The sequence below is a fragment of the Oncorhynchus tshawytscha genome, linkage group LG05 (assembly GCF_018296145.1).
Source record: "Oncorhynchus tshawytscha isolate Ot180627B linkage group LG05, Otsh_v2.0, whole genome shotgun sequence".
NCBI classification, from domain to species: domain Eukaryota; kingdom Metazoa; phylum Chordata; class Actinopteri; order Salmoniformes; family Salmonidae; genus Oncorhynchus; species Oncorhynchus tshawytscha.
Genome location: NC_056433.1, coordinates 20,209,570 through 20,224,592, shown reverse-complemented (window position 1 = coordinate 20,224,592; position 15,023 = coordinate 20,209,570). Strand labels below are relative to the sequence as shown.

Sequence of the window (15,023 nt, the reverse complement as noted above, 5' to 3'; positions counted from 1 at the left end):
TTTTCATGTACTCTACATCCATTTTGCCATTACGGTGTTGAGTTTGTTATAGCTAATTTATTGATGTGCCTGAGGCACGGCCTGCCCGTTCATTAGGCGGCCAACTAGGGCGGCATTTTCTGAGCTAAACTGATCAAGACTCGCCACCAACAGCGCACACAACCTCACATTCTGCCCAAAAACAATGATGATTTCTCTCAACCAGTGCGGTATGGGCTTTTTAAGTGAGCGCTGATGCCGCCCTTTGATAAGCGGTGCCCACTTCAACAAAGGCAGAGGCACAAAATATTTGCTTGTCCGTTCCCAGCGTGCCTCTCCAGGGTGCTATTGGAGAGACTCATCTCTGCAGCGCTCCACCAACGTTCAGTCAAAAAAATGATCTTACATAAATCATGTAACCGATATGGTAGAAAGAGTATGTGTTGCTCGCGGTTTGAGCAAGAAAACAGTAACTGATTTGATAAATTGAACTAAGTGCAGTGCATAAATAACATATGAATAGTCTACATGTAGGTCAATCAACTTTCACAGTGAATGCTTTTTGTTGTATTTTGTGCATATTCTAGAGTGATGAATCACGCTTCTCCCTCTGGCAGACCGATGGACATCTGGGTTTGGCCAATGCCAGGAGAAGGCTACCTGCCCGAGTCCATTGTGCCAACTGTAAAGTTTGGTGGAGGAGGGAAAATGGTGGCTGTTTTTCATGGTTCGGGCTTCGCCCCTTAGTTCCAGGGAAGGAAAATCTTAACATTACAGCATACAATGACATTCTAGACGATTCTGTGCTTCCAACTTTGTGGCAACAGTTTGGGGAAGGTCCTTTCCTGTTTCAGCATGACAATGCCCCTGTGCACAAAATGAGGTTCATACAGAAATGGTTTGTTGAGATCAGTCTGGAAGAACTTGACTGGCCTGCACAGAGCCCTGACCTCAACCCCATCAAACACCTTTGGAATTAATTGGAAGGCTGACTGCGAGCAAGCTCTAATCGCCCGATCTCACCAATGCTCTTGCTCTCTTCTCCCAGAAGACTGGAGGTTGTTATATCCGCAAAGGGGACCAACTCCATATTAATGCCCCTGATTTTGGAATGGTATGTTTGACGGTGTTTTTTAATGTGTGTGTGTGTGTGTGTGTGTGTGTGTGTGTGTCACATACAGTACATGACCAAAAGTATGTTGGTGTAGTCTACATATCAATGTCTCCTGCTGGGTGTCCTGCAGGATGGTGAAGCAGTGACGAAACCCCAAGCTGTGTAAACAAGATATTTAGGCAGTGCAGCCGCTCTACTTCTGGTTACTGGGGCAGCAGCACTGGAAAATCATGAATGCCCTGTCGCTTCCCACTTTTCCCATCAGGAAAATGTCTGCGCCACTGATTTCTGCTTCTGTATGGGGAATTCCAGTGACGATCACAGCAAAGACTATCCTTCCGAGGGTCGTCTCTGGCTGTCTGAAATGTGTCCGTCCCCACTGTGGAATACTAATTGAAGCCGTGTTCACAGCCCCTTGTTGTATCGTCTACCACTACAAGTAGCCCGTGCCAAACGGAGGTATCCTCAAGATCTTTAATCCACTATTAGCAGATCGGTTTAGTAAACCGAGGAGGCTATTGCCCATAAGTCTATTTTGGACCGCTATCTTTTTCACCCCAGCTAAAGAGAAATAGATGGAAGTTATTGACCGCTCTTATTAGCCCACAGATTTAGCTGGATTGATTATTCTAAGGAGCCTGATTTAAGCTGCTGAAGGATTTGTTTGAGTAGTGCGGAATTGTGAGTTTGCGTGTCAAAAGAAAGCTTTTGAATTGCCTTCAAAAGGTAAACACCGCTTGGACTCCCCATAAGCCATGATAAAGTAAATCACACCATGAGGATGTTCTTTAAACTGCGGAGTTCAGTTTTCCATACCCTTTAGTGAGACAAAAATGCCCTTGTGTTCATGCTGGAGAGGGAGAGATAAAGGAATGGGGATTAGCGGATGAGACTGAGGAAACGGCCAGGCCTGAATGGGACGGATGGAGTTTGTCACCACGTCAGACTTCCTGTTACCCCAGGCCTACTCTGCGGGGACAAAGTTCACAGGGCTGTTTAGGGCAGATTGCAGGAGGTGCTGATGGCTCCTTCTCTGGAAAACAAACATGGCCCCTAACTATGACGACTAAGAGCTGGCCTGGCGGAACAGGCTGCTGCTCTGCTACGGTCCTCCTGTGCAGTCACACACTTTATTTGAGTGTAACGAATACTTTGTCTTGCCAAAAAAACAGTGATTTCCCGCAAGGACTGCTGGTGAGGAGGTAAGTGTATATTAAAACAGATCATGGGAACATTTTTCAGTTTGGTGTTTTACTGTCACCAGAGCCAAGAACAAGTCTAAACACCTGATATTTATTTTAAATGATTTATATCACCGTAGTGATGTAGTATTTTTTTGAAAGTGTATCTTTCTTTTTTTAAATATATTTTTGTGCTAGTTGGCTGTACCTGCACCAAAACACCCTTTTTCCATAAATGTTTTTAAAAATAGGGAGACAATTTCTTTTCAATATTTTTATTTCCATGATTGATCAACTTGTTTTCTCATGGCTCGCTCTTGTCCCTCTGTAGCAGACATGGTGAACAATATGTTTGGAACATCGATTCTAAATGAAGTCACAGTATCTAATCACAATACATAGAATCTTGAGAATCGCAATAAATATTGTATCGGCATCTACGTATCGTGATATCGTATCGCAAGGTCCCTGGCAATTCCCAGCCCTATGTAGTAGGCTGACAAACCAGAAGAGGAGAAAAAAAGCCTTGCCTAAACTTAATTTTCTTCAAAGCCATCACTTATATATCAGGGTGTCCGTTTGGAAAATGTGGCACCGGACATTTGACCGGCAACATTTTAATTTACCTGACAGTTGAGAAATCTGCAGAACCATATGCATTGGGTGCATAACCTGATTAGAGCGTCCACTAATGGTGCTCAGAATTACAGGAATTTAGCGAGGGACCATGGGCATTTATAACTGATTTGTATTATTCAGATTTGGAACACTCAGACATTCAGAGAGAATAAAGGGGGAATGGGTGGTCTTGTAGGGCGCACAGTCAGCCTGTATTACTGTTTAAACACAGCACACTGGAGCCCTCTCCACATGAATGTACCTCCATTATTACACCATTTTTAACCTGTCAGTGGCAAGGAAGCACTATGGACTACGTCTTAATTTCTCCCTCAGCCATAGATGTATATCTATGGACATCAACATGGTGGTGCTTGCTCTTGGAGTGCTGCATCAGATGACAAAACATGTTCTTACTTCCAGTTATTCACTGTTCAGGACAACGTGCCATTTCAATGAATTTGTCATTGCTCATACTCTGGTGGATGAAAAACAAAAACCTGGAGGGTTGTTATCAGTTGATGTCATAGATAACCACTAAATCATGTCACATGACTGGCTTGCAGTGCAACACATCAGGGTTTAAATTTGTCATAGTTTAGTGTGAAATTGTTGAATTTGAAAATGACGTATTCCATTACCCAAAACTCTTGTCTGAGTGTGACAGATGGCTGGCATTGTCAACAAGGATTAGGACATGGTTTGTTTTTCTCAGGTGATTAACACAATACATATTTTTACTCAACAGATGACCCTCACAGGTATCTACCATATACCACTCATCCCCATGTTTGTTGGGAAATAGCCTCAAGTAGCCCTAATGCTCGACACACGTAAAGGATATGCTCTAATCTACAGAAAAACAAAGAAATTATATAATTGTTTCAACAAGTCTTCGTTGAGCCTGTGAGAGGGTCACTGTTAGGGTTGGTTATCATTCATTAGATTAGCTTTACCCCAGTCTGTCCCAGCCCAGCTGCTCCATAATGCTGCTCTCTCTGCTTTGAGGAAGATGACATTTTCGGGGTCCAGCCCAGAGTTGGATTAGAACCTCTAGCTCTAGACTCCAATCTATTATGTGTGGGTGGGAGTCCGGGGCGGAACGTGGTCACTGCTCTAGTACCCAGATGTGTTCCCTCAGGAGGTCCATTCCAGGGCTGGGCCCATAGAATAAAAGCTATGACATCACTAGTCCATCAGCCCACAGACTTTAATCCACAATAACAACTCCACCAGACTCAACAGCTGTCTGGATTAAACAGGCGTTATTCTGTGTTTGCTTTAATCTGTATGATAATGCCCCTGTACGAAATGTACTGTACTTCACCCTAACAGCCAGCTATGTTTTGTGTGTCAATATCAGAGGAATGTTCAAATCTGATGTCTGACTGGAATTTGAGCCTAAATCTTTTGGCAGCATATTTGTTAGTTTACAAACAATGCTTGGAATTTTGACACGGGCCATTATTATAACACTTTTGTTTTCCTTCCCAGATGATGAGAAAGTCTGAACGGACAGTAACTTTTTGTTGGGGGGGGGGGGATCCTCATGTAAAAGAAAAAGGCTATCATTCAAGCAATGCACATCATGAATAAGGGCTCTATATGAATTTGTTTTGCAATTGTTCTTGAATGTGTGGGCTCCCAGAGCACGCTGATGAAATCCAGCCCGGTCTGGAGCAGGGGTTGAAGCTGGAAGTTGGCTCTCTGGACTGGGGTCCCTGCAGTGGGAGTATCTATGGCCAAATAAAATCTAGCCCAGACACTGAGCAACAGAGATCAAATGCTTCAGGGGCAAACCGGAGGCCAGGAAGTGTGCTAATATCAACCCAGTAATCAACCCAGTATCTCTGTGGGGCTGTGTCCTATACATTGTGTTGTTGGTATTGGAGTCTCTCCTTCCCTGCATCAGTTCTAGGAACAGCTGAAAAGCTTCCAAGAGGAGGGAACCATTAACTAAAGCTGTCCTGTCACCACACTGTGTTATTGCTGGCTTTATGTAGTGCAACTTGACGCTGGAGTTAAGCGATATGCCCTGATTCTGGATTTCTGTCCCTCGACACAGCAAAATCGGCAGTGCTGCAGCCAGGAGCTTATTTTTATCTCTGGGAAGGACAGTTGAGGATGCGAGGGAAAAATGGGACTCACACAATGCTATATTTGGCATGTTTTAAGTTGGTCTTGATATCAGCATTATGAAGTCTGAACTTGGAGTTTCTGTGCTTTACCCTCTTGGTTGTATGATGTCATGAGACAGGCTCTAGCTCATGTGTTCTTGCGACTGTCTATTTAAATTTTCTCTCTGTAATGTGTAGATACACCTAATATTAGCCTAAACCATCCGACTGGGGGTGGACTTAACACAGTAAACACTTGTCTTTGTATAGTTTGACATCAACAAACTACTTTCACTTGCAAATCAAAGAGAACCTTTGCAGACACAGGAAGCCACATTTGATGCCCTTCATTGTTACTGTTAACGAGCTGCAGTGTTCTCTGGTGTCCGAAGCAGGTAAAGAAGCATGGATAGCTGCCAGTGTGTGTGGCTGAAGATGACCTGAATGCAATTTAGATCATGTAACTGAGAGGAGTTATTCTAGGTGCCTGCATCATCATCAGACACCATCTAAACCAGTGATGGTCATGGATTCTCTGTAAAATTCTAGGACTCTTATCTCTTATCTTTCCCTTCAAGCCATAAATAGCCTACCGCTTAGTCCTTCACTGCTCAACCAGGCCCTGTGAGAGCCAGCCAGAAGGGGACAGTGGGACACAGTAGCCCAGCGGCTGACAGTGATTGATCACGAAATTGTTGTGGACTTGCAGGCAGCGTGAGACAAAGTTGGTCACAGTCACTGCCTCAGCTATGGATGGTGACGATGGGAGGAATTCATAGACCACAAAGGAGATGTCCAGATAAGAGAGATTGGGAATTGAGGTTAGGTGTAGGTGGCTCAATATGCATTCAAGTGGGTTTTAACACATGGGATACATTTGTCTTGATAAACTCATCAAATTATTGATAAACTTGTAAGTGAAGATATTTTAGTTTTTACTGGCATTGACCAACAAATGTGATCTTCTGCATAAAATACCCAAGTAAAATTGTTCCAGCATATCATAACATGATTTTCTAATTTAACAACAAATAAAGCAATTTGTTCTACACCAGTGTTTCCCAACCCTGGTCATCGATTACCCCCAGCAGTACACAGTTTAGTTGTAGCCCTTGACGAACACCTCATTCAGCTCATTGAGGGCTTGATGATTTAGTTGGCAAGTTGAATCAGGTGTGCTTGTCCAGGGTTACAAAGCAAATGTGTACTATTGGGTGTACTCGAGGACCAAGGTTGGGAAACACTGAGTCCTGAGGCGCTGCGCTCCCAATGTTGTGGAGTTACTCTGGTTCAGACACTGCTGATTATGTGACCAGAGTTGAGTGGTCGGATATCCCAATACCCATCTATTTTTGACTATCTGGACCTACCATTTTTTTGGTTTTGAAGTCTTAAAACCATAGGATTTGAATAGTAAAAAAAGTCTTAAAACCATAGGATTTGACAGTAAGAAAAGCTAATTGCAAATATGCTACTGTACATGCTGTATGAAGCAGCATATGAACACTAAATTGCAGGGCTGTAATGGTAAACGTATTTGTAGCGACCTGTTCGGTACAGGGATTTCAGATCGGTCAGCAATATGAACCACAATGAAGTCGGAAGTTTACCTACACCGTAGCCAACTACATTTAAACTCAGTTTTTCATAATTCCTGACATTTAATCCTAGTAAAACTTCCCTGTCATAGGTCAGTTAGGTTCACCACTTTTATTTTAAGAACGTGAAATGAAATCAGAATAATAGTTGACAGTGATTTATTTCAGCTTTTATTTCTCATCACATTCCCAGTGGGTCAGAAGTTTACATGCACTCAATTACTATTTGGTAGCATTGACTTTAAATTGTTTCACTTGGGTCAAAGGTTTCAGGTAGCTTTCCACAAGATTCCCACAATAAGTTGGGTGAATTTTGGCCCATTCCTCCTGACAGAGCTGGTGTAAATGAGTCGGGTATGTAGGCCTCCTTGCTAGCACACACTTTTTTAAAGTTCTGCCCACACATTTTCTATAGGAATGAGGTCAAGGCTTTCATGGCCACTCCAATACCTTGACTTTGTTGTCCTTAAGCCCTTTTGCCACAACTTTGGAAGTATGCTTGGGGGTCATTGTCCATTTGGAAGACTCATTTCAGACCAAGCTTTAACTTCCTGACTGTTGTCTTGATGTTGCTTGAATATATCCACATAATTGTCCTCATGCTGCCATCTATTTTGTGAAGTGCACCAGTCCCTCCTGCAGCAAAGCACCCCCACAACATGGTGCTGCCAGCCCCGTGCTTCATGTTTGGGAAGGTGCTCTTCGGCTTGCAACCCTCCCCCTTTTTCCTCCAAACATAACGATTGTCATTATGGCCAAACAGTTCTATTTTTGTTTCATCAGTCCAGAGGACATTTATTTCTCAAAAAAGTACGATCTTTGTCCCCATGTGCAGTTGCAAACCGTAGTCTGGCTTTTTTATGGCGGTTCTGGAGCAGTGGCTTTTTCCTTGCCGAGCTTGGCTTTTTTAAAATTGTTGTGTACCTATGTTTTCTAGCTTTCTGTCATAGGAGTTTGGGGTGGATTATCCATTTTAAGCGCTCAGCATTTAATCAACATTTCGTTGTATTTAATCATTTTAGTCTAAATTGCACATATAGGCTGTGATAGTGCCTTTCACTATTAGAAACACACATGTGATGTTGCCTGGACAGCAGGGCAGCAGCAGAGGATACACACTGCGCCTTCAGAGCCCTTCAGGACACTCCTGCCAGCCTGGGTAGGGATGCAGTTTGTTTTTGTATTTCTCTATAGCTAGGCCTAAATGTTTTTATGCAAAATAACCCTATCAAAACAGAAAGCTCCGTGAAAGAGCTAATATTTCAGTCCTATTGGGCCAAAATCAGTGATACCCTATTGTATCGATAATAGAATGAAAATGAACTAAACTTTTAAGAGATCAGATATAAAAAAGAAATACTTTGCTACAATGAAACACTTGGCTAGCTACCCACCTTGTTTCTTTGTTATGTGCACGTACTGCACCGCCATCCTTTCGGGATATGTATCTTTTCAAATTCCACAATGATTCTTTAGTTGTGGACAGTACATCACTGCACTCCCTCTCATGCTCTTGGTCCTTGTCTTGTAAGTCACCTTGATGTGCATCATCAGTTATTTAACTTTTTTTTTTTCCAAACTCCATGACAATAGTTAAAGAAAGGGCTATAGCAGCAAACAAGTAGCCTACAAAAGCATGCTGGGCCGGGCATGCCCGAAGTTCATTAAATGAGCAGTACTGGAGTGAAATTGGAGCGGGTGAGGAGGCTGACGCTCCAGCCTTTTGGTAACTCGCTCCAATCTCCAGTCAAATTTGGCTCCCTCCGCTCCAGCCTTTTGGTAACTCTCTCCAGTCAAATTTGGCTCCCTCCGCTCCAGCTCCGCTCAGATACTCTGGTCTGAACTCTAGAGCGACATTGATTCAAACAGGCTTTTATCCTGCCATTGAGATGCATGCACAACTGTGAACTTCCTGTTGCTATAGCAACTCTCCTAAATCCCAGATAAATTTTGGTTTAGATGTGGTACAAAATATATGCTTCAGTTCCGGAACTTGTGGCTATTTGCTCTTCCCCGTATCCATTTAACAGCCAAACTCATTGTTTGACCTCCAAAAAAGAAATCTGTACTTGGTGTGCTTCGATACCGTTGCCGAAGGCTTCAGAGGACAGATAAAATGTACATTTAGTGCCATGAGACCCGGGGAAATGAGCCTCTGTCTGGTATTTTCATCCTTTTGGGGTGTCTGGACATTCTTCTTAGTTTAATCCTGCGGTGACCTTCCCAATGATGGGGCTGTGGATTTGGCGACACACAGCTTTGATCTCTCTTGGGGCATGGACCCCTTCACAGGGCACACTTTGAGGATACTGACTCTTCAGAGTGCCCCTCCAAAAGTGCTCCATTCTCTGGTGTATTACTGTACCATTGTTGGACACATGGCTATTAACCCCCACTATCGTGTGTACTGTAGATCCAGCTGTTTCACTGTACATTGAAATGACTCGGACTTCCATCTGTCACCCAATGTTTTCAAGTTTTTTATTAGTCGTATGTACAGGATACTCATGGTATACATCGTCCAACTAAATAGAGGTTCCTTCTCGACAATGTAACAACAAGAAATAATACAAGATAAGAACATAAAGTAAATGGCAGTAGAATAGAAAAATGTTTGCATAAGTATACATTTAATAGAAGTATGTGTGATGGCACTAATACTGGGATAAAGCTTTGGCCAAAAAGTAATTTAGGGCAGCGCCTGCTTATACCATTACAATAATAGAGTTAGAACTTTGTTGATTCTTGTACTGTAAGCCTCTGTTGTGCTGAGAATAGGCCTACCTCTTGTCTACGCTCTGGAATGATGTGTAAAAATTGATTGTTTGTTTGAGGACTGGCTCTTTAAACTCCAGTCATTTAGGTTAGATGGGCATCAAACCACAGTGGGTCTGCATGTTAAAGCTTGTGGTTAGTGATCTTCTGCCACAGAGCTGGTTTGAGACTGTTATTAAACTAGCTTTGGATTGGATTGTCCCCTGAGGAGACTAGAGAGGACACTACTGACAAGGAGAGAGATCCCTGAATGCTAGTGTCCACCAACAACTCCGCTCTTGGCACATGCACTGCGGGGGTGGGGTCTGCCTCCTTCGTTCACTCTCTCCCTCCTCCCTCCCCATTATTTCTCTGTCACGTTTGGCTCACTCTCTCTCAGCCTCATTCTTCTCTCTGGCTCTCTGTCCCCCTGAGTTTGGTGCTGAGTGCGGTAATGACCGCAGCGTGTAGAGCAGGAAGCTGATCAGCTGGAATAGAGCACAGGAAAGAAAAGTCTGAGGCGGACATCAGAGGGGAGAGATCACGGTAAGGCGCTACTTGGTGCTCACACCCACACCCAGCCCTGCACCACAGCTGTGCACTGGCTTACTGTACTGAGGATACTGCTCTGAGGCTGATGCGGCTGGCTAATAGTCAATGCAGTTCATCTTCCGTTCACTTTGATAGAATGTCTAAATCAGCTGATTTGAGTTTAGCGTCCTGAGCGTCCGGGACACCGAGTGCTCAGGACGCAGCCATTCCAGGAACTTGTGATTCATAAGGTTGAGTAGATATGGGGATAAACCAAATGTTTTGCTTTGGAATTTGAAAATAATTTCCTGGCAATTTGACTTCAGCTAGGCAATGTACCCGCTTTTAATGAGTTTTGATTGGACTAATCAGTGAGGGGCGTTGTCTTGGTTGTTGTTGCAGTGACATCCTTGTTTTCCCAAGCACATCATTGTCAGGCCGTGTGTGTGGTTAAGACTTGAGTATTCCTTATGCATGTGTGCTCTGTTGGTGATTTATAAAATTCCCCATGTGGTATTGTCACAAAGCGAGGAGATACGAGGGCGTTTCTTTCAATCGCTTGATACGCAAACACAACACCGTGCCACAATAAACTGGCTAACCTGTGTCTAAAGATGAAACAGAATGGAAGCCATGGCAGTTTTTTCATAGTATTCTTCTGCCACTGTTGGGGGATGTGTGTCGTTTTTATTGGAGGCTGGGGTGGAGTCGTGGGTTGGAGGGTAGAGTCGTGGGATAAGGGGGAAATGAAAGCCTGCTTGTCGCAGATCCTTTTTGAAGCTGCAGCATTCCCGGTACGGTATCCTTTTGAAGCTGCAGCATTCCCGGTACGGTATGCCTCGTAGGGTGCAGACACTAAGCAAAACAGAGCAGACTGCTCTCTGCACTACCTGGACTATGATGATTTTCATATTGAACAGTACAATAACGACAAACACACTGCAGTCAATTGGGAATGACCAGAGATTGTTTATCACAAGCCACGTTTCCATCCACAGTTTTTATGCAAGTAAAATCATAGAGTATTATTAAAAAAAAAATTAAATCATGACAGCTGTGATGGAACAATTTGTTTATCCGGCATGTGGGATCTTTTGTGTCGGTAAAATGTAGTATGTGAGAAATTGAGGTGGAAACAGTTTATGAGCAAATATTGATTATAAGAACCATCATACCGAAGTAAACTTGGAATCACACAATGATATGGTGTGTGGTCCTCCCACTACGACTCGGGGAAACTGCAGTTTTATTAGGCTACAAATGAAACAAGTGCTGAACTTCACTGGGTGGTGAAAGTGCACGGTGAGTAAGCTTGATGCTCCTTTCCAGTAAATATTGATGGTCTTATTCTGGTGACATGATGATCGACGCTTGACTACCCTTGACAAATAGAAATATGCTCACTCTTATCCATAATCTCATGTAGACAAGCCTACCCACACTGTATCTGCGAGTTGTTGGCTAGAGCGCAGGTGCCAAGATCAGAGTAGACACATTTGCTATTTAACGCGGTAGAGTTAAATTCGATGGAAACTCATTGCATTTTTAGTCGGTACATGAAAACTTAATCAAGTCATTTCATGTGCACTTTGATTTTTATCTACAAGTCCATTTGATGGAGAAACACCATTCGTGAGAAATATCTTTACGCAGATTTTTTATTTAACTATTCTCAATTGGATGGAAACCTAGCCAGACTGTCACACAGTGAGTGTCTGTAACGAGAGAAAATAATTTCCTTATCGTATACACGTTGTCGGTGTACACTTATTTGTCCAAACGTGTCTAATTAGTGTATTGAAGCGATAGGCTGTTGTGGTGACGGGTTTGATACGACTGGAGATAAGCCAAGTCCCTCATCACCTCCATGTAGCCTACACTTGAGTTGGATGTGTACAGCAAACGCACGCACGCTTAAAATACATCTGACTGTCACCCACAGTTCTCCTAAGGTAACTGACAATTATATAGACGACGTAAACCGAGACGTATGTTTTTACAAGCAAAAACACTTAGGCTAACCATAACCCACCTCCAGGACCAGAATGTGTTGAGGGTATCTGACCTCTGGTCTATTGTGTCTGTCTACTGGATTATGTCTGTGATGGTATGAGTTTATTAAAGAAAAGATCTGATGGCATGCGACTGGAGCATGTCAGTCACATCTCTCTATAAAGATGCCATTTAGTTTTTTGCTGACAAGGACCTTGATTTGGTTCTGACAGGCTGTGTTTCACAAACTCCCATGATGTGCAAGCATTTGCAGATTAGTTGATTTTAGCCTGCACTCTGCTGGGGTGGCCAGACCATAATGCCACTGAATGGCCGCGCTAGTCGCTCCCCTGTGGCAAGGTTGAGTTTTGAACCTGCAGGCTATAGTTTTTAACATAATATTCTATTTCAGGTCATCTCTGTTGTGATTTCATATACCAGACTGAGCCTGCCCTACAATCAAGGTGCATTATTCACAGTGAATTGATGTTTAAATTCAAAATAGTATTTTCTTGATTAGATTAGGCCTAGATGTAGCCTATTTCTTCAAATAGATTGGTTAAAATTTGACCTATAAATCAATTTGATGTGTAGTCTAGGCCTACACAGCATGTCTTCATTTGTTTCTGTATGTGTGTCTTAAATGTAGCCCACACATCAGTGAGGAAGCAGTGTCCATGATGATGCCATTCATTGGGTTAAGTTGCTCACGGTTGATGCATGTCATCTACAGTTTACTTTTTGGGCTCTGTCATTTGATTTGTTGCAGAGGGCTTTTACTCAAGTTTTAACTTGATTAAGACTAATCGGATCTGAAGAAGCCCGAAATGTGTCCTAGCCAGTTCTGTCCGTTACATTTAGCTACCAATGTGTCCCTCACCCCTTTTTAATTATTGTTAGAATAATACTAGAATGTCCTTTCCTTGGTTATATTTTCAACCGTTCCCCTGAGTCTTCTCAGTTGCTGCCTCCCTTAATTCCTGTGTCAACATGTCACATGACCTGCTGCAAAATTTGCAGAACCCAAAAATGACCATAAAATGGCTTCTCTCCCTCAACCCAGTGGCCAGTCATGTGCGAGGGACCATTTTCTATTTATAAATCCCCCTGTGTGTTGCCTAGTGTATGTGCTCCTCTCATGGATTATGACAAAAGTAACTGAAGTGAACCATGGAATGCCGGGTACATTAATTATCAATTCTGACTTGATTCTAGAGGTAGCTAGCTAAGGTTAATATTTTCAATACAATCACATTTGTAATCAGGAGAAAGGAAATAAACTGATTTAGTCAGAGAAGATAATTTAGGTGAATTTGTCTCTATGGAGACTGGCTGAGTCATTGATCAAACCTGCAGCACTTTGTCCATTTTAATTTCAGAGGGTACAGTTGAAGTTGGATGTTTACATACACCTTAGCCAAATACATTTAAACTCAGTTTTTCACAATTCCAGACATTTAATCCCAGTAAAAATTCTCTGTAATAGGTCAGTTATGATCACCACTTTATTTTAATAATGTGAAATGTCAGAATAATAGTGATTGATTTCTTTCAGCACATTCCCAGTGGGTCAGAAGTTTATATACACTCAATTAGTATTTGGTAGCATTGACTTTAAATAGTTGGGTCTAATGTTTCGGGTAGCCTTCCAAAAGCTTCCCACAATAAGTTGTGGTGAATTTTGGCCCATTCCTCCTGACAGAGCTGGTGTAAATGAGTCGGGTATGTAAGGCCTCCTTGCTCGCACATGCTTTTTCAGCTCTGCCCACAAATTTTCTATAGGATTGAGGTCAGGGCTTTGTGATGGCTACTCCAATACCTTGACTTTGTTGTCCTTAAGCCATAACTTTGGAAGTATGCTTGGGGTCATTGTCCATTTGGAAGACCCATTTGCGACCAAGCTTTAACTTTAACTGATGTCTTGAGATGTTGCTTCAATATGTCCACATCATTTTCTGTCCTCATGCTCATGCAATTTTGTGAAGTGCACTAGTCCCTCCTGCAGCAAAGCACCCCCACAACATGATGCTGCCACCCCCGTGCTTCACGGTTGGGATGGTGTTCTTCAGCTTGCAAGCCTCCCCCCCCCCTTTTTCCTCCAAACATAACGATGTCCATTATGGCCAAACAGGTCTATTTTTGTTTCATCAGACCAGAGGACATATCTCAAAAGTATGATCTTTGTCCCCATGTGCAGTTGCAAACCGTAGTCTGGCTTTTTTTTATGGCAGTTTTGGAGCAGTGGCTTTTTCCTTGCTGAGTGGCCTTTCAGGTTATATCGATTTAGGACTAGTTTTACTGTGGATATAGATACTTTTGTACCCGTTTCTTCCAGCATCTTCACAAGGTCCTTTGCTGCTGTTCTGGGATTGATTTACACTTTTCGCACTAAAGTACGTTCATATCTAGGAGACAGAACGTGTCTCCTTCCTGAGCGGTATGAAGGCTGCGTGGTCCCATGGTGTTTATACTTGCGTGCTATTGTAATAACCAACGAGTAATCTAACCTAACACTTTCACAACAACTACCTTTACACTTGTTTGTATAAGGAATGAAAGAATATGTATATAAAAAATATATGAATGAGTAATGTACAGAACGGCATAGACATGATGCAGTAGATGGTATCGAGTACAGTATAACCTACATTACTCATATGTAAACATGTATGAGGCATTGTTTAAAATGCCTTGGTGTACATTTTTTACATTATTAAAGTGGCTGGAGTTGAGTCAGTATGTTGGCAGCAGCCTCTCAATGTTAGTGATGGCCTTGAGATAGAAGCTGTTTTTCAGTCTCTCGGTCCCTGCTTTGATGCACCTGTACTGACCTCGCCTTCTGGATGATAGCGGGGTGAACAGGCAGTGGCTCTGGTTGTTGTCCTTGATGATCTTTATGGCCTTCCTGTGACATCGGGTGCTGTAGTGTCCTGGAGGGCAGGTAGTTTGTCCCCGGTGATGCGTTGTGCAGACCCCACTACCTTCTGGAGAGCCTTACGGTTGTGGGAGGCGCAGTTGCCGAACCAGGCGGTGGTACAACCTGACAGGATGCTCTCGATTGTGCATCTGTAGAAGTTTGTGATTTTGGTGACAAGCCAAATTTCTTCAACCTCCTGAGGTTGAAGAGGCGCTGCTGCAC

General features: G+C 42.9%; 1 protein-coding gene across 13 annotated transcripts in view; it reads left to right on the top strand.

The window, feature by feature from the left end:
* The window catches only part of LOC112250123 (protein 4.1-like), a 92,924-nt gene that overhangs the window by 18,968 nt on the left and 58,933 nt on the right, over window positions 1-15,023 (top strand). Inside the window, exon 1 of one of the 13 annotated variants that reach the window (XM_042321639.1) lies at window positions 9,753-9,907. The exons of the other annotated variants lie outside the window; for them this stretch is intronic. The gene's annotated coding sequence lies outside the window, so the exon portion shown is untranslated. Of the gene's footprint in view, window positions 1-9,752; window positions 9,908-15,023 lie in introns of those variants that run through there. 13 annotated transcript variants of the gene reach the window in all.